Below are 20,258 nucleotides of genomic sequence, written 5' to 3'. Positions count from 1 at the left end.
AACCACTTTGTCATCTAATTAAACAACATCTCTCACTGCTGTTGACCATACATAACCCTCTGGACATCTACTGGGCCCCATTCATCATTGTGTCACTGCAGTTTACACTGGAGTAATGTGATGATGACTCAGGCCCCAGAAGTCCCATACACACATGCTCCTGAGGCTGAGAATCTGGAAAATGACACTTTCCAAAGGAGCGGGGTCCTGCGATAATCTGACACACTTAGACACCTTCAGTTTATTGACAATTATGGACTCCTGTACCTGAGGGAATAACATCTAAAATATATGCAGTATATATTACAAAAACGGTGAAAACCAGTCAGATAAGAGACCTAAATTTTTAACTCCAGTTTTTACTAGAGGTTTTTACTACCACACTGATCTCTTCAACAACAGCAACAGACTTAATGTTGACTCTAGCTGGCAGAAATACCAGTCTTCCCTCAGGGGCTAAAATGTCTCTTTTACAGAAACAAAAAAAAACCAAACCAAAACAAAAAAACCCAGCCCGTTAAGCTTTCTCACCTATGAGCAACCAGCTTGCCAGGCTACGTAAATCACAAGTTCTGATTTACATACACACTTTCCACTCACCATAAGGTTTTTGGTTTTCTGTTGCTCCACCCTCGTTGCACAAGTAACCCCACCCCTTTTGTCAGGTTTCAGAGTAACAGCCGTGTTAGTCTGTATTCGCAAAAAGAAAAGGAGTACTTGTGGCACCTTACGCTCAAATAAATTGGTTAGTCTCTAAGGTGCCACAAGTACTCCTTTTCTTTTCACCCCCTTTGTGTTTTTCTTCCACTCTCATCCATCTGTCTTCTTCCATGCAGTCCTCTATGTAACAGCAGCCACTGGAGTCAGTGGAGACTGGCCCATACCATTTGCTGGGCTAGAACCTTTGGTAATCTAGATCCAATTCATGAGTCTGGAGCCAGGAAATACAGATACTTTTTTTTACCAATACTATGGTGTATTACACAGTGTTACTGCACTCTAAACCTGGACTCCTCTCCCTAGCCCAGCCTGCCATGCCTCCACACATTCTTCCTTTAACTTCCTCCTTAAAACACACTTCTTCACAAGGCTCATTAATGTTACTTTTCCATGCTGAGCCGAATAGATAAACTAGACATTGGACATGTGGAAATCCTTACCCAAACAAAACAATCCCCAACCACAGAACTACACTAATCCATTAGACTGCTCTTGTTGCTTTCCATGCCCCTTTTCCACTGCTGCATATTGACCTTATCAAAATGGGTTTTTTTTTAAAAAAAAAAATTTTTTTTTAAAAACCCATTTTGATAAGGTCAATACGTTTTTTTAGAATGGAATGTTTTTTCATTTCTAAACAACATTTTCTTATTACGTTTATTTTATTGTATATTATAAATGATAATATAAAATGAAGTGAAAATTGGAACAAAACATTTTGATTTTTTATCAGAACAGAATGTTTCAATTGACTCACAATGAATTTTTTTTTCAAAAATTTTGTTCTGCAGGAAATTTCAGAATGTTGACTCTGTCTCAATTCAAGACAAAACAAATGTTCAAAATCTCAAATTTTTTCCTGGGACAGAAATTCTGTTTTCCAGACATATGGATGTTTTGTAGATAAATTGCATACATGAAATAATACTAAAACAGCACTGGGTGTATTCCCGCTCCACCATATTGAGGCTGCTCCATGCAAAACACAACTAAATGTGAACCAAAATATATGTTACAACTAAACTAAATAGTGATAAACCATCCCTTTGAAGAACTTTTTCAGTCTCATTCGTATTAACTCTTGTTGCTAAGCAAATTGAAATTGATTGTCAATGTCGTATTAACAAGATTTCTGAAATGAAAATATGAATACGCAGAGCTACAAAAATTAAACCTATAAAGCAAAACTCGTATAGCAACTGTAGGATTTTAAAAAAGAAACAACTAGAGACTTTGAAAAATCCTCAGCTATACATTCATATTATTTTTTGTCACTTTTATATCTAACATTAAAGATGGTATTCTTTAGAATCTGTCTCATGAAGTGAAACAGATAAATTCAACAGCAATTACAGTCATGCAAAAGCTTCTGTATTTGAGCCATAGAACACAAATACCTATCAATAAACTCACATGTAAAAATGGTCAAAGAACTTTTGCATTAATGTTAATTAAATGAAAACATTTTCTGTCAAAATATAAATCAACATAACTATTTAGGAAGAAATGCACCAGTCTCTGACATGAGAAATGTTTCCCATTCCCACGGCAGATATAAAACAAAGCAGCAGAACAAGGACTAACTTTGATTAGTTATTCAGATTACCTGAGAGAAGGGTTGTCTTTCTGCAAACTTATTTTCTAGACAGAGATTCTTGAAAAACAGCTGAACAAAAATGTGCAGCTGATGAAGCAAGAAAATATCCACATAACAGATACAAAGTCGACTCCAACCGGGGGGTGGGGAGCTGAGGCTAAACCATGCAAATTAAATCTGTAATCCTGATTAGAAAAATATGCCGGGTTTTTAACATCGAGCTCAAGAACACCAAAAGGACAACAACCTGCTTTATGGTCTGTTTCTTCAGGAGAATGCTTCTAAGAAACAGAAATCCCAGCAATGGAGATGAGAAAAGCCATCAGCACATAATATTAAAGAGAAACCAGGACCCATTTCAGGCTTTGTAGATCTATATAGATATATATACTTTTTTTTTTTGATTTATCATATTAAATGTGCTCAGATTCAGTTCCCCTTTTTAAATGGTTAGTATCGCGCCCTGCAACTTTAGCTTTTGCAAAGCTCAGATGCACAGTCTACTTATGGAAGGCATAGCTATCGTATTCCATCACCACACACTGTGATTATGGACATCTGAAGCTTTACAAATTGTCAGAGGCAGAAAACTGCATAGAAAAAATGTTTTATGATGCTCATGCGACAGAAAACACTACTCATAGCATACAGCACACATATGAGGGGCTTCATCCTGAACCCCACCCTGCACCCCAGATGATAAAGAGCCAATGTAGCTGACTCTTATCCACCCTCTGAAGCCCTCACGGTAGAGGGAATTCTAGGGGCATTGCAAGGGGCAGGAGGCATAGACAGAGAAATGCTGCACTCCAGTCATCCCCAAATGGCAGACAATCCCTATGGGCCATTGCTAGCCAGGCATAGTTTAAAGCACCAGGGCTGTACTAAACTACACCAAGTGCCAAATGAGTCCCTAGCCAGCCAAAGGAGTGAAAAGCAGCAAATGATTCTCCCTTTTCAGTTCTGCCCAGCAGATAATGGGGGCAGGGAACGTCTGAGGCCAGTGTGGGTAACGTATGTGTTGTAGTGTGACTGTACTACATGTATTTTTGAATACAAATGTGTATCTAAACGTGCTGTACGTGCACAGTAAGTCTATCCCTGTTCCTAAGAAACCCAGGTAACACCTTCTGTGTTTTCACAACTGGCAAGCAGAACGTGATTAGGAAGCCTGCAAACCACATGGGACTGTTATGTTTACTTATTTCTTCAAACCACTAATTAGAAAAAGTACTATATTTAAATGTACATCTCTCTCTGGACTGGTTTTCTCTGCTGTATAAGCAAGACATTTTCAGCTGGATCCTGAAGCTGGAAGCTTTATTTTGTAAGCTGCCTAGCAGCCTGGCTAAAGCTAAATTCCATCTTACAGCTGAAAACCATGAGGAAATTCCAAAGCCTTTAAAAATTATACAAATGAGATTTTAATCCCAGACTGCCTTGCTAAAGGGGACTCTAAATCTGGGCAAATTTACTTTGACTGTTTGTTTTCAGCTATTTGAATAAATGGAAAACTAGAGAAATAAAGTCTATTTTTGTTGGCATTTGTGATTCACCTGCACACTTCTTATGACCATAATAAACAGCAAAGAGAGCCCTGAAACCACTGATTAGTCAATCTGGCATTAGGGTGCAGCTGCTATCTCAGCTTCCCCTGAGAGACAGTCTTTTCCAGAACTGGTAGGGTGAGTTGAGCCTCTGACCAAATCACAAAAATCCCTTTCTGGGGGGTAAAGAAGAGTCCAAAACAAAATAAAGTGTCCTTCACCTTTCTCCAGGTCAATTCTTTTCCCTTGGTTGCAGCGGTTAATACCAGTTTTTGCTCCTTCTTAGGCTAAGTCCTTTCCCTTGGTTGCAGGGGAGTGTCCTGAAAGGACCAGATTTGGACAGGAATGGGTCATGTCTACTTTTAAAAGACTTTTAAATAGACAGCTATGACCGGTCCCAAATATTTTTCTGTAGGAGCTGCCAGGACAAGTGTTCTAAAGACAAGTGATCAAGAGCAGCCTTTACTTGAGCAAAATGGAAGAGAACAGAGAAAACAGCATATAAGACAGGAGAAAGTGGAGGGGGTCAGATCCTGTTAGTAGAGCTGGGTGAAACTTTTCAGCTGAAACTTTTTTTGGGGGGGGGGGGGTTGGTCATCAAAAATGCAGATTTGGGTTGACAGAAACATTTCACAAATTTGTGTCAATTTCAGCAAATTGTTTCAGTTAAAACAAAAAAGGAAAATAATTTGGGGGGTGCTATTCCCAAAAACAAGGAGGAGAAGAAGAGGGCAGATCAGGTCCATAGACTCTGGCCCTTAGGCATCGCTGTCTTGAGAGCCAGGGCAGCTCTGCGAACTCTGGCCATTAGGCCTTCGTGCCCTGAGGACAAGGGCTGCTCCCTAATTCCATCTGCTAGGCTTGCTACCCCAACTGTGAGAAGCCACATTCACTGAAAGAGGGTATTCTTCCCCCGTTCTCCTCCCCTGAAGGCTTGAAACTAAGCTACATGTGGCATTTGCATCCAAAGAAGAGTAATTTACATAGCACTCCCAAGGTGGTGTAACGGACTGTACTAAGTCCAAAAGATACAGAGTTTTATGATTTATTATTTAAATTGTAATTAACTCATGTATTTATTAATACACGAGTGTGGGAAACTATTCTTGCAACTATTTTATACAGAAATAGAACAATTAAAAGAGAAAATATTGAGATATACTTTAAGATGAAGGGTGAAGATATCGGTATCTTACCTTAAAAAGATGTCAGCATACACACGTAGCTACTTATACAGATCTAGAAGGCAGGGGTGTAGAAATCAGACATCTAGAATGCAGATCTACGTTAATCACGACTATGAAATACATGGACCCAACTCATTCTCTCATTAATAGTATTTTTACAATACTGCAATGTTTAATTGACATGGAAACTATCTTACAAAGTAACTTAGACATGACCCCAAATCTAGTGAAACACGGAACCAGTCATGTAAACAAGACACAGAACAAATTAGTCCCCCATACAGCATACAAAGTTAGATGGATATATTAAATCTGGTAAGTGCGTGATGAGAAATGCATCCAAATGAAAAGGGTTTTCTTTTAGTTGTAAAATACACCATATGTACTGACCATTTCCCAATGTCTGTGTTTTCATAGGTATTTTCCTTAGCTGAGCTGCTTGGGAAATGTCTTTTCTTGCCATGCAAAAAAAAAAAGTTTAAAATTTTCTTCAAAAGTTTGTTTTGTTTTGTTAAAAACTCGGACACCAAAACATTTTTGGCTTCAAATATCAGATGAGTTTTGTTTTTAGTTTTTCAGCAAAAAACCATCATCAAAAACAGATGTTCCTTTTGGAAATTTCCATTTTGATGAAACCGTTAAAAAAAAAAATTCAACCAGCTCTATTTGTTAGCACACCAAACTCCATAAATAAAGTGTTAATACAAATAGCAATAAAGTAGTAATATGAATAAACATTTTATTTCATATCAAGCTCCATGTCCATGGAAATCTCACTCTCTCAGAATGAAACTCAGTGTAGGTCATGACAGCTCAGTTTCTACCTTTTAGAGTATCCGGCGTGTGCACACCTAAAATCTTGCTACGAGAACTGATGAACTAAAACAATCCAAGCTAGGACTATTGAGCTCCCTAAAGGCTACAAGCATGGAGTGATTCATAACCGATGCTTAAATTGAATTATAATGAAACATAAGGCACAGGAAAAAGAATCTCTGGACAAGACTCAAATAGAGCTAAAACACAAGTGCTTATTAACAAAGGACACAAAACTTTTTCACACTAGGCCCAGACTTCAACCCCTCATTCACATACAAGTGGCCTTATATTATGTTTAATAACTATTAAAGAAAGCAAACACTGCATACATTTTAGTGTATTTATTATAATACAATGAATAATCATACCTTAGTAATCATTATTATAGGTATGACTGGTAGCACCACCAGTTAATTATTATTATTAATGCAGTACAATTATTTGTTTTATTATAATAAGGAGTACACTAAAAATAGTTCCAACAAAATTCAGCCTGATGCAGATGTGCTGCAAGGAAAATTTCAGACCGAATGATTAAAGCTTGTCAAAGTTGTAAGCAACTTAAAACAGTGTTTTATATTAGAAAGTGTTGGGCAACCTTAAAGATTACATATATATTACAATAATTATTTAAATTATGACTTAATAATGCTGTACTTCACTTCTACAGCACCTTCCACTCGTGGACCTTAAACATTAGTTAAGCCTCAAAAGCATAATAGGCAAGTTAGCTCAATATTATTACCCGCATTTTACAGATGAGAAACTGAAGCACGGAGGAGTGAAGTGACTTGCCCACCGTTACACAAGAGGACTGTGAAAGCGAGAACAGAATTCAGATTTCCTGACTCCAAATCCCAAGCTTCAATCACAAGATGATCCTTCTCCTTATGAAATGTAAAAGCACCCTACAAAATCTTCTTGGTATCTTCAGATAAGATACAGTTTAAACAGAAAGAAAAAACAAAACATACTGCAGTGTGAGCAACTTCTCTGTGCAAATTATATATCAAGTGGTGTGTCTACAGTGGATCTGGAGGCATAATTCCCTGCTCAGGTAGATGCGCATGCGCTAGGTATGCTCGAGCTAAAGTGCTAAAAATAGCCATGTGGCCATGGCAGCGCAGGTGGTGACACAAGGTAGCCACCTGAGTACCTACGTAGGTTACCCTGCCATTTATGGTGTGCTAACCTGATCAGAGCTAGCATGTACCCGTACATGTACCCAAGTTGGATATTACAGTGTAAATGCATCCTAAGAATAAAAGAATGTAGTCCTTGCAATATCTTTTGTAGAAGTATGAATTACAACCTTTTGTGAGATCAAGGGTCCGAGTTAGTTAGCATGATCATGTACACAGTTCTCTTCTAAATTCACGAGTATTAGGGCTTGGAAACAAGACATATCCCACAGTTTTGCAGACTGTTTTGTTAAGATACAGGGCAAGAACTATAAATGGCTGAATATGTAATGACAGGTGAAAAACTTGATACAGTGATAACCTACACTGAGCTTATTTAGCACTCCTTCCATGACAGCTTTGCTCAAACAGCAATCAGGCAAACAAGGCATTTTCATTTTTAATTGGAAATTCACAATTACATAATATATTCCTCATCCAGCTCTTACCATACAGATCCCTTTGTTTGATGCGGGGTCTCTCTGGCAGTCCAAATATTAGGAATGTTGTGGCTTTAGTGACTGATGCTTTTAGGCCAAAATTAGCTTCCTCACTCAATTGTTAATATTTTCTTATTTGGATACAGAGCATTGCTCAGCAGATTACTGTCTGCCCTTTTATCACCAAAACCACATTTTAAAAAGTACTGTCCGCTAACATGACCAAAAAGCCTTCACGTTCACATGGCTATTGAAGAGTCAGTTGTCATTCCAGTCTGATGCTTTCATCATGGTTTATAAATCAGATCACAATATTAACATTTTGGCATTTGTTAGGATTATTGGCAGCTATACCCAGTAGGAGACAAAGGGGAGAAATGGAACTGCCCGCACTCTGCATCATGCCCAGATGCAATGTCACTCTCCAGATCCATCTGCAGCATGGAATTTATGTAAAAGCTTTTCTCTGTATGACTATTTTGCTTTGATGCTATTACAAAATGATACATCCACAAATTGCAGAATATTCTGAAAGGCCGAATGCACAGCCATACATCTATTAAACCACTTAAAATCTACACTGAGTTAACATTAGGGCTCTGATTTAACCGGCAGAAGCATGGAATGGAATGTAGCCTCGCTCTGAATAAGTCGCTGGGACTGCAAGAAGGTTAGAAAAATGAGTGATGTTACAGACATTGTGATACTTTGGCATGTGGAGTGAGTTCCTTTCTGTTTAACAGAGACTGAATTTTTTAAGCTATTTCATTTCCATATTTTAGGCGGTATAGGGAGGAGTCAGCAGCAACACAGCTTGACAGCAGGACGGCACATGGTGCAAAATTACTTTGAGACCATTTGGAGGACAACATACGTGTATACGGTGTCTCAGACACACAGGAGTCTCATGGTCAAGATGCTTCTGCTGTGTCTGCCAGCACAAATCTACCATGTGTGCTATCACCGGTGCTGTAGCCGGGCTTTGTCCAAATTACCACCATTCACTGTCTGCTCTGAGTAGGTGTTTAGTACAGAGATACAACTTAATTGACAGATGAACATGCTCCCCCACACGGAGAAGCTCCTGTTTATCATACATGCACCTGATACTATTGGAGTACTACAGGGGTGAGAACATGGTCTGTGGAGACGAAACACTTAGCAAGAAGGTCAGGGAAGGCTAAGGAAAATATTGAAAGCCTTCTTCAGCATTAGGTCACCAATCATACGTGCACCAGTTTGTACAGTTGCCAGCTGCTCCCTTTTGACAGAATACATGATGCCTTTTTTGTGTTCTACAGGCGTTTAACCTTAATTATCAATTTAGGAGAAGAGGCAAAAGAAAAAGAGTTACTTGACTGCACAGCATCAGTTTACATACTGGGACATAAATTTACTTCTATTTGTTTTTATGTAGCTTGACAACTGCTGTATCCAGCTGCTCCTGTAACATAAATATCATGGGTAGGAATGGCCCCATACTATAGAATCATAGGGTTAGAAGGGACTGCAAGGGTCATTACATTTGGCTCCCACAAATTAGTGCTAATGTCAGGCTCAAAGCAAAATCCCAGTTCAGAATACTTCTGAACTGGTTTTGAAACACAGATCAAATCCAACTTCAGGGTGTTTGGATTTGGGCCATTAAAGAGCTCTTACTATTATGCATTATTTTTGAGCTTGGAGCCAAGGTTTTGATTTGCTCTTCCCTAATAAATATGTTTACTTCATTCTCTGAAACATCTGTGATTTCCCATTGTGCAAAAGCTCAACTCTGCCACTCTTGGTACTACAGAATTATATTTTGGTTTGTTCATCGTCAGTCCATGTCAGATTAAGGGATGCTTTGGCTACTTTTTTTTTTTGTTAAGAGTGGGATCCTGCCTGGATCAGGCTGGGGGTTTCTCTCTACTGCAGCTGCTATCATCCTTTGTGCTACTTGAATATTCTCTCTCATCTAAGCTTTCTGCGGTCTCTTGATCCTGCTACTACCTGTGCAACATTTCTGAGTGATGCTGATCTTGGTGCCCTGCCTGGATGGCCTATCACACTTAAATGCAAACAAGCAGAAATGCTGGCACTCAGTTTTTGCTGCTTTTATTAATAGGGTTCAAATCAGCGATTACCTTTGTGAAATTTTCATAAAAAGGAGGAGAATCTCTGGAAAGCCTCAATATTATTATATAAGATTCTATACAATATTTGCAATAGTCTATATTATACTTTATTTTCGGATTGAGTTTTACATATTTCTTCAGGCTTAGAGCTGAGGAAAGGCCCTGTCTACTCACAGTACCTCAAGTGAGGGATGAAGCGCACGCTTCACCGTAAGAGCATTATTCACTTCCAGAGCCCCCATAGGAAGTGCAACACTGCCTGCTCAGCATGGTAACTTGTTTCAGCAACAGCTTTCACATCAGTGCCTCCTACTGGAAGTGTCTCTTTTCGATCCACAGGGGAAGCAGCCAAGGCCAACTCCCTCCTGAAATATACAAACCAGTATGAAGTTTTCAGCTTTTGTCTACTCTACTTTAAGGCCTTCTTCAGCTCCCCCATGTGACTCTCGCGCGGCTCACAGTGCTCAGGCAGAACTTTCATCGGGGTAGCAGCTGCTGCCATGCTCCCATCGGACTCAGCTGATGCCTGGGCCTCACGTTGGGCAGTGAGGCACAGAGTCAGAATTCTTCAGAGGTGTCCACAGAGCCACAGTACCTACGTGTATTCCAGAAACACATCTCACCTCTTTTGGGTGCACTCTGGATGTGGCCTACTCCATGCATCATATAGGGTAAGGCGGTGCCCACATTTGGAATGCACTCGGCTCCCTTTTCCTCCACCAGCATCAACATCTTCAGCTACTTTCCTCGTCCTTATCTTATTCTTCCTCCCTTCTTTTCTCCTCTTCCTCTACCTACCACCAAAATACCAAAAGTATCTATGTAATGTGCTAGTGTACATGTTTGTACAGCAACTCTCTTTCTCACACTCTACCCCTCTTTTTTCTTTCCTTACAACTCAGACAAGACATTTTTGAAAGTTGGCTGTTATCCCAACTTTTGTGTCTAGCTGATAACAGTTCGTCACAGTTGCGTAGACGTCTGTGCAACCCGCAGCCCTCCTTGAGCTAACCTGCATCATTTCTGTTTCAACCAAAGCAAATGTTTCTTCAAAAATTTCCTCAATCAGTCAGTCAGTCAGTCAGTCAAGGGGCCTGAAGACTTATGATACAGTTTTGGTGGAAAATTCCACAACAATGTCAGGAAAAAAATTGGATGTGTTCACAGAGCACTAATGAGCACATTAAAACCCATAAAGAATCCAGAAAGTAATGGGAAGTGTAATTACACTTTTAATAGTAACCTTTCAAGTTCACACTTTGAAAATGTTCTACAAACCTAGCAGACAAGACATTTTATTTTAAGGCACTAACATAGGGCAGTAACCTTTGAAAATTTGGATTGTAAAATCATTAGTACCACTTTTAGGAAAAAAGAGTTCCCAAAGGACTTGGGTGCATTCAAACATATGCAATCCCAGCTACATTAGAAACAGAATGCATTAAAAATCTTAAGTGATTAAAGGGATCTCCTGTTATATTTCAATCTCCCTGTCCCCAGCCTCCCCAATGCCCCTCAGTAGCCCCACTGGGGCAATGCAGTCCTGCACCACCCTTAAAACCAGTCTGTAACTAAATGGCACATACTAGTCCCAAATCTGGTGCGGGGGTGGGGTGGGGGGGTGGTTACCACTTGTAAGCGTCCCTTTAACAGCTCATACTGGTGTGCATTAGAACTATCGCAACGTCACCCTGCAAATATCCATAGTCTAAAAGAGAAAAGGTGTTGCCAACTTTTATGATTTTATTGACAGACTTGTGCTGTTTGGTGTACTTCTTAGACCCTCCGTTTCCGAAGCCCAGTGATTATGTGAAAATCTCAGCTTTCATTAAAAAAAAAGTTTATAGCGCTGATGGGTTAAGTGTGTAGGCTGAAAAGAGTGTTCTTGGTGCTATGAGCAAAAGAAGCTATTTCCTGCTGTTTGATCCCTTCTGCATTCAGATGCACAGGAATTCGTACATTCTTTGTAAATAAACTAAACTGCACCAAAGAAATACCTATCACCAACTTTTACTCCCTACTGTTTCCCATACACTGCAGTTTCAATACCTTTTCCATTATGAAACCCTGTAGTAAAAGCATTTCACAACTAAATTACTGGGATGTTAACATATACACAGGAGGCCAGATACTCATTCTTGCTGCTTTATGCCTCTCAGAGCATAGCAGCCAGAAAGCTCTCGTAAAGGGGTAACGAGGCACACCGTGACATGGGGGAACCCCAGATAGCATAAAGATGGTGTACCCAGCTCTATGCAACCATGACCCCAGCTGGCACAGGAGTGTTGGAAGCAGAAGAGGGCTGGAACATGCTGTACTTTGGAGAACTTTACTAGTATAATAGAAACAGAATGTATTAAAAATCTTTAGTGATTAAAGGAATCTCCTGTTATATTTCAATCTCCCTGTCCCCAGCCCCCCCAGTGCCCCTCAGTAGCCCCACTGGGGCAATGCAGTCCTGCACCACCCTTAAAACCAATTAAAAACTGTAACAAGTTAGAAGAACACCACTGCTGGGCTCTAGATAAGGGAGGCAAAAAGGTGGTTTAGAGCTATATTTGTTCCACCGCACACACAGCATCGCCATTCCAACTGCACTGACCTCTGCTCTGGTGCAAATGAGGGCTTAGTCCAAATCTTTGTTGATGGTGAGTTAATTTGTTTATTCCCCATCTGAAGTCATAATCCTTTGTTTGTGACATCATAATTAGTTGCTGTGGAGAGGATTATGCTGGCAAAGAAAGGCTTATGGCTGCATGTGAGAAATAAGCAGCCAGGACAAAAACTATTCAGCAACAAAGATTTGGACTAAGTTGTTTTCATGCAACTGCCCCATAACAACTAACAACAATAATTATCATTTAAAAAGAAAGCAAAAGGCAAACATACACGCACACACACATAGACAAACAGAATGAGGCAACAAGTTTTCACATTTAAAACACGTTTTATTTATGGAAATACTGGGTAGATGTACTTTCTTTTAGTTCATCTTCAGAATCTTATTTAGAGAAGTCATTGGCGTTAATTTAAAGCATGGGCAAATACATTAATGGTTGTCTTACTTTGTTTAACGTAATTTCCATTCTTCCTCAGCTAAGAGACTTGGAATAGTTTCAGAACCAGTAAGTGCAACATTATTTTTCATGATGGTTGATGGGAAGTTGTAGGTAGTGACAATTTGTGAAATTAAGTTACAGTGTGTCAGCTGACTTGGCTTAACAAGCTCCCCTGGGTTTCAATAACCGTTAATAGAAAAATGAAGCAGTAGAATTTTCAGGCTCTCTGGGCCATAATCTACATTCAGTGCACATGTGTAACTCCTAGAAATGTCAATAAGTCACAAGTGTACAATACACTAAACCGGGAATATGCTCCTCTTGTTTTGTAAGGAAGCCTTTGCATTGGAAACTAAAAGATCTCAACTAACACGTAACAGATATCATCACTGAAGATATGTTTAATACAGACCACAAGTCTGGCTCGGGGTGAGGCGGGTCTGGGTATCTGGGCAGGGGGCAGGCCTGTGGTTGGGCTCTGGGGGTGAGAAGGTTTGGTGCATTGGCTGGGGGGGCACCGTGGCTGAGCTCTGGGAGGGTGGGGGGAAGGGGACAGAGAAATTAGGTAGGGCCCTACCAAATTCACAGTCCATTTTGGTCAATTTCACAGTTATAGGATTTTAAAAATCATAAATTTCATGATTTCAGCTAATTTCATGGTATTGTAATTCTAGGGGTCCTGACCCAAAAAGGAGTTGGGGGGGGGGCTGCAGTACTGCCACCCTTACTTCTATGCTGCTGGTGGCGGCTGGGCAGCTGGAGAGAGGCGGCTGCTGGCTGGGAGCCCAGCTCTGAAGGCAGAGCCACTGTCACAAGCAGCGCAGAAGTAATGATGCCATATTGTGGTATTAAGTATCAGAAGGGTAGCTGGGTTAGTCTGTATCTACAAAAAACAACAAGGAGTCCTGTGGCACCTTAGAGACTAACAGATTTATTTGGGCATAAGCTTTTGTGGATAAAAACCCCACTTCTTCAGATGCATGGAGTGAAAATACAGATACAGGCATAAATATACTGACACATGAAGAGGAGGGAGTTACCTCACAAGTGGAGAACCAGTGTTGACAGGGCCAATCGATCAGGGTGGATGTGGTCCACTCCCAATAATTGATGAGGAGGTGTCAATTCCAGGAGAGGAAAAGTTGCTTTTGTAGTGAGCCAGCCACGCCTAGTCCCTATTGAAGCCCAAATTAATGGTGTTAAAGTTCAAATTAATTTTAGGTCTGCAGTTTCTCTTTGAAGTCTGTTTCTGAAGTTTTTTTTGTTAAAATGCTGATAGCACAGACTACTAGTACTGAGGCAGAAAATTCTATAGATCTTTGCACAACTTCCCAAATGAGACCACACATCCTCCAGCCCTGTCTGATGCTTCTCTCCTTAATTTGTGCAAAAGCTTTGAGGTGGTGGTCACAGCAGATCTGTCATTTTTGATCTTGGAAAAGAAGTTATTGATATTAACATTCAGATTAATCTGAAATATTTTTATAGTAACTGTGCTTGAAAATAAAGCTCTAAGGGTGAGATTTTTAAAAGAGTTTAAGGTATGCAGAAGTCCAAAGCCCTTGGGCCCCTAACTCAAAAACCCAGCTTATTACCTTGGCCATTTTCCATCTTTGACCAGCGTAACATAAACAAGAGAAGAAGACACTTGGATTGTAAGTCCCTTGGGACAGGGACCATCCTTTTGGTTTGTGTTTGTATAGCACCAAGCACAATGGAGATCTGGTCTATGACTGGGACCTCCTATCTGCTATGGTAATACAAATAATAGTAATAAGAAGTTGGTAAAGAGAAGGGGGGGGGGGAAGGAGGAAAGAGCCAATAAAGTGCCTCCTTGTTCTGCAAAGGGGCACAAAATTAAAGAAGCCTATATTGTATGATATGGGGTGTGTGTGTGTTAAATTTCACTCTCAAAGGCACTAAATGCTACTGCCTTAAAAGGCAGTTCATTAACACAGAAATTTAGAAGTAAAAATCTTGTCAAGACAACATTTTTAAGGCTGACAGACCAGATTTTCGGGGCCTTTCTTCACTCCTCACCATTTTAAAATGTACCCACGAGAGTGGGGAAAAATAGCTGTTCTCAACAGCAGGAAACAGGGTTAACATGTCAGAGTGTATTCATTCCCAATGATCTTCCCGTCAGCTCTTGTTCCTTCTCAGTTTCAGTCCCATGACAGTTCACAGTAATGATGCTAGCAGACTACAAAGGATGGTGTGATGAGCATGCTCACATCATTTGCACCTGCACATCTTTGATTGCCAGAAATGACTGCAGTATGTGAAGGCTTCTCCCTCCCACCTCAATTCTTTTCCTAAAATCTTCAGAGCGGGCGGGGGAATGTAATTTTGTGTCTTTTTTTTTAAAAAAAAATTCTGTCTCAAGTTCTTTCCCCATCATTCTCATAGATAATAGCTGGCAAGTTTTCCACACTCTAGAAGGCTGACACTGCTTATTCTTTTGAATAAGCGCCAAAAACAGCACAACTTTTCTGAACAAAGTACAACATGTTAAAATCCAAGATGCATGAAGTGTAACTATGAGTGGACTTGACTCCCCATGAGTTCAATCATGGCATGTCCCAAAATCTACAACATGTTTTCACTGCCATCAGTGTGGTTTCTCAGCTGTTATGAAGAGAAGGGGGATCAATTGTTCTCCATGTCCACTGAAGGTAGGACAAGAAGTAAAGGGCTTAACCTACAGCAAGGGAGATGTAAATTAGGTATTAGAAAAACCTTTCTAACTATAAGGGTAGTTAAGCTCTGGCAAAGGATTCCAAGGGAGGTTGTGGAATCCCCATCACTGGAGATTTTTAAAACGAGGTTGGACAAACACCTGACAAGGATGGGGCTAGGTTTACTTGGTCCTACCTCAGTGCAAGGGGCTGGGCTTCGTCACTTCTTGAGGTCACTTCTAGTTCTCTAAATAGGGGATAAGAATTGAAGGAGCTGCACAGTAGGAAGAGTTGCATGACCTCCAAGCCACATGAATTCCAGAACATGCTGGATAGCCAGGGTGGATAAAAATCAATGATTTAAAAAAAATCCCTCAAAACCTATCTAAAGATAGTTTTAATTAAGATACATTATAGCTCAAAGATATCTCATCATGGAATAGGGATTATAAATTCTAATTATATAGTATGAGACAATATATTCATGTAATGCTTAAGAAAGGTTTGGTAAATGAGTTCCAATAGTTCATGGATTAGGGACCCAATTTTATGAGGTTTCAGGGGCTTCTGTGTAGATTATTTAGTTTAATCTTTCCACCTACCCAATAGGACTCAGTGCTCAGTCTAGAAGATACCATCAGAGATGCTTAGTTTTGCAGTTCTCGAACTGTGGATTTGTGTCTCCAGAGATAACATGCTTGTTAACAGCAAAAATGTTTTAAAATAAATAGAGGTGAGAAATAACAGACCTCAACCCTACTGTCCCTCTGCAAATTTGTGTACACAGAGTCAATCGCTTACCTCTCTCTCAAAGTGCAAAGTTTCAAATAGTCCAATGAATTGAAGATTGCTGGGGGTGGAATAGATCTGGACAAGAAGAAGTTGTCTGAAGATAAATGTGAGAAGGGAGGGACAGGCAGTAGAAACAAAAGTCAGACTGTTTGAGCAGCATATTCCAGAAGTCTTGAGGTCTTCATTGATTTGAGATCTACCATACCATTCTCTTACTAGAAGGGAAAACCTATAATGGCAGCAGGCCGTAAAAGAGACCCAGTTTGGGAATATTTTAATGAAGTTCCTCTACCTTTGGGTAAGACAGGCATGCGTGCAAAATGAAACAATATCATGAGAAGTGTTCCTTCTCAAGAGGAAGCTGCGTTGAAGATGATGAAAGGAACAGTCTGAACATGCAGGATCTTCTGGTTGGTAAATTTTTTTTATTTCATACTTCTTTCTTAAGGACTGCCTGTCTTCCTTTGGGACTATTCTTGAATTCTCATGTTTGAGCAAAAAATATAGTTGTTACTCTATGGTACTATCATTTTAGATGCAGTTGTGATAAAAAAATAAATAGCTGAAATAGGCAGATCTTCCTTTTACAATTTCACCTTTAAAGTAGTACTGAGTGTCAGTGAATGCAATGGGTAATACTAAATGAGCAGTATGGGAATAATAATTAAGCACTGACTTGTTTTGTTTAGGAAATTCCAAACTCATCATACAGGATTCTGAAGACCATCCACCTTCAAGATCACCATAATTTTCTATAGTTTCAGAGTTATCTACCAATGACAGTGTTTCAGTCACATCATGTAAGTCACATAGTCACAGTATGTCACCTGTAGCAAAAAGAAAAAAATCACCATCATCCAGAAACCACCATAGATAGGTTTGTGATAAGAATCTAAGCTTCCATTAAAAAAAAAAAAAAAAAGAGCTGGACAGACCAGGGAGCAAACTCACTCAGAAGTCTGGAAGCGCTGTGGCCCCTGACTCTGAGGTAGTCCACATGGTGGGCTGTCCAGAGCCATGGATCCTAGAAATTTGTTCCCTGACTCCAAGGCAGTTCATACAGTGTCAGCTCTAGGGCCATAACCCTGGAAGCCTGGGCCCCCCAGCAGCCTCCCCAGGCGCACTGCGGAGCACAGTGCAGGTGAGCTGGCAGGAAAGCAGGCAGGTTTCTGATGAAGCTTCAAATTCTTACAAAAAATATTTCACTTGAATGTTTCCGACCAGCTCTATTAGACATCCACGACCTAGAGCGCGAGAGGAGACGCAGCACATGTAACTACGTTCTCCTCTGTTCTTGCTCTTCAGGGCATTTGGAGAGGAGAAGTTAAATTCAAGCGTGTTATTTCAGGCTTAAAAGCAGGCGTTCAGCTTGCATGCACTGTAACGTTTAGTTAGCGAGCTTTTCGCATGGATTTGTAAATGCTATTATTATTATTATTATTATTTGTATGAGGTTTTCAACAAACACACACTTCACAATCACATTGCACAAAAACAAAATCCCCGCACCAAAGGGCGGAACCAGAGCCTGATCCTACAAGGACCCAAGAGCCAAAACTCATGTTAAGTCAAGGGAACTGAGAGCTCTCAGACCCTCAGCACTTTCCAGGATCGGGTCCCTGGTATATATGGCCTGTCAACCCCATTATTATAATGGGCAGTAATTGGCACCAAACTCCATCAAGTTAAGTACACACACATTACCTAATCCCAAGGTAAGCACTCACACTCAAACATTAATTGCATTTGTAAAAGGCTGTCAATAAATCTTTACAGAGTAGCTCACTGGAATCAGCATGGGAAGTCCCAAACTATGAAGTTCTACAATAGGCCATAACTCTGTTCAAAAAATCTTTGGGCAGGAATTTTTAAAGTTAAGGTTGACGCTTTGCCATATGTTCACCGATTATTTTGAAATGGTGCAGCACATAAGGGCCAAATTCTGTTCTGCCATATCTGCGCATCTTGGAGTTGCCCAGGGAGTCAGTGGGGCAGAACTTGCCTCTTGGTATGAATAAGAAGATCATCCCTTAGTTAGAAACCCATAAATACTCAATTAATCCTGACAAGTTATGCCAAGGATAAAGCTCCTCTTTGAATGTCAGTATTCTTGCTTTTGTACATTTAAATTAGACCTTTGTTCCCACATTGTTTATTTAATAGAACTATCCAAATGACAGATGAGGCATAGAAGGTTATTGTTTATTACCTTTGCACAGGGAAAAGGAATCTAGGTTAAAAAACGCAGCATTTTCCCCCCTGTACTAACTAGTTATTTGGCGCATGCCAAACAGTACACATAGAGAGGAGATTGTGTCTGTGCATGACCCTCTCCACTACAAATGTTACACTTTATCCGTCAGAACCAGACCTGGCCTTTCAACTACTTTGGGACTGCTCTGGGTTATATTGCTGGCATAATGGAGGGAAAATCGCAAACTCACTAAAATGAGTCAGACAGACAGTCATTGTTTAACAGACCCAGAATAACAAGTGAATAATGGGGATTATGAAAGAACAGACAGTATTTCTTGAGGCCATTTATATGACTTTCATTCTTCAGAGTGACGCAAGAGGTGAGTGAACTGTGTTATGAACCACTGTTGACTGTTGGTAATGTAGGACTTCTATCTCATTGTTTAAAGTGCAATTTAGGCAAGCAAGGTACATTCATGTACACCGAATAGAAGATAAATCACAAGTTCCAGTAACAGAAGACAGGAAGGAAAGAAAGAAAAACAAATTAAAGTTTTAGCTTCTAGCTCAGAAGGATCTTTTGATAGGTTTACCAGATAAGTTCACCATAACCATTTGCTCTTATTCATCTAATAGGATCATTCATTGCTCAATATTAATACACTGAAGAGTGAACATAAGCTCTGCACACCACTTCAGTGCTGTCAAGTTTCATCAACTTGGCTCCATCTCCCACTTCTGTAAAGAAACTTTATGTCCTGCCCATAGGGTTGCCAACCTTCTGATTGCAGAAAACCAAACACTCTTGCCCCACCCCTGCCCTGTCCCTTCCATGAGGCCTTGCCCCGGTCCTGCCCCTTCTCCAAGGCCCCACCCCCGTTCACTCTATCCCCCCTCCCTCTGTTGCTCACTTTCGCCCAACTGTGTTCATTTTCACTGGGCTGGGGTGCGGGGGCTGAGGGCTTTGGCTGAGGGTGCAGGCTCTGGGGTGGGGCAGGTGATGAGGGTCTTGGGTGTGAAAGGGGGCTCAGGGCAGGGGCACAGGTGCAGGGGGCTCCAGCTGGGAGTGCAGGCTCTAGGGTGGGGCCGGGTATGAGGGGTTTGGGGTACAGGAGGGGGATCTGGGCTGCGGCCGAGGGGTTCAGAGTGTGGGAGGGGGCTCCTGGCTAGGGCAGGGGTGTGGGAGGGGATGAGGGTTCCAGCTGAGGGTGTGGGCCCAGGAGTAGGACCAGAAATGAGGGGTTCAGGGTGTGGGAGGGGGCTCTGGGTTGGGGTACAGAGGGATGAATGCTCCAGTTGGGGGTGGGTTCTGGGCTGAGGGCAGGGATTAGGTTTTTAGGGTGCGGGAGGGAGGCAGGTGGTTGGGATACGGGGGGGGGGATGAGGGCTCCATCTGGGAGTGCAGGCTCTGGGGATGAGGAGTTTAGGGTGTGGGAGGGGGTCAGTGCTGGGGGTGCAGGAGGGGGTTGGGGTGCAGGCTCTAGGTGGCGCTTACCTCAGGTGGCTCCTGGAAGCAGCCAGTATGTCCCTGTGGCCCCTAGGCACTGGGGCAGCCAAAGGGCTCCATGTGCTGCCCTCACCCACAGGCACCGTGCCCTCACAGCTCCCACTGGCCGCAGTTCCCAGCCAATGGGAGCTGTGGAGCAAACACAGAAGAAGAAACTCTAGTCTCTAAGGTGCCACAAGTCCTCCTTTTCTTTTTACAGATACAGACTAACATGGCTGCTACTCTGAAACCTGTCTTCTAATCCAATCCTCTGTTAGTTTGAGTTTTATTTCACAATGTGGCCAATACTAGAGTTAGGCTAATTGGAGTGGAGTAACTTGAGATAATTGTGGCAATACAGACAAGCCTTCAATCTAAGAAGGGCTGCACTTGCCAATACTCGGATGGAAGACTTCCAGTGATCTGTGTGCTGCAGGAA

General features: G+C 41.1%; 1 protein-coding gene across 8 annotated transcripts in view; it reads right to left on the bottom strand.

Moving 5' to 3' along the window:
- MYRIP (myosin VIIA and Rab interacting protein) overlaps nt 1-20,258 on the bottom strand; it is a 348,446-nt gene that overhangs the window by 97,416 nt on the left and 230,772 nt on the right. Inside the window, exon 1 of one of the 8 annotated variants that reach the window (XM_073333111.2) lies at nt 16,814-16,837. The exons of the other annotated variants lie outside the window; for them this stretch is intronic. The gene's annotated coding sequence lies outside the window, so the exon portion shown is untranslated. Of the gene's footprint in view, nt 1-16,813; nt 16,838-20,258 lie in introns of those variants that run through there. 8 annotated transcript variants of the gene reach the window in all.

This window comes from Lepidochelys kempii, chromosome 2 (assembly GCF_965140285.1).
Source record: "Lepidochelys kempii isolate rLepKem1 chromosome 2, rLepKem1.hap1, whole genome shotgun sequence".
Lineage (NCBI taxonomy): Eukaryota > Metazoa > Chordata > Testudines > Cheloniidae > Lepidochelys > Lepidochelys kempii.
This window is presented reverse-complemented; position numbering and strand designations above follow the sequence as displayed.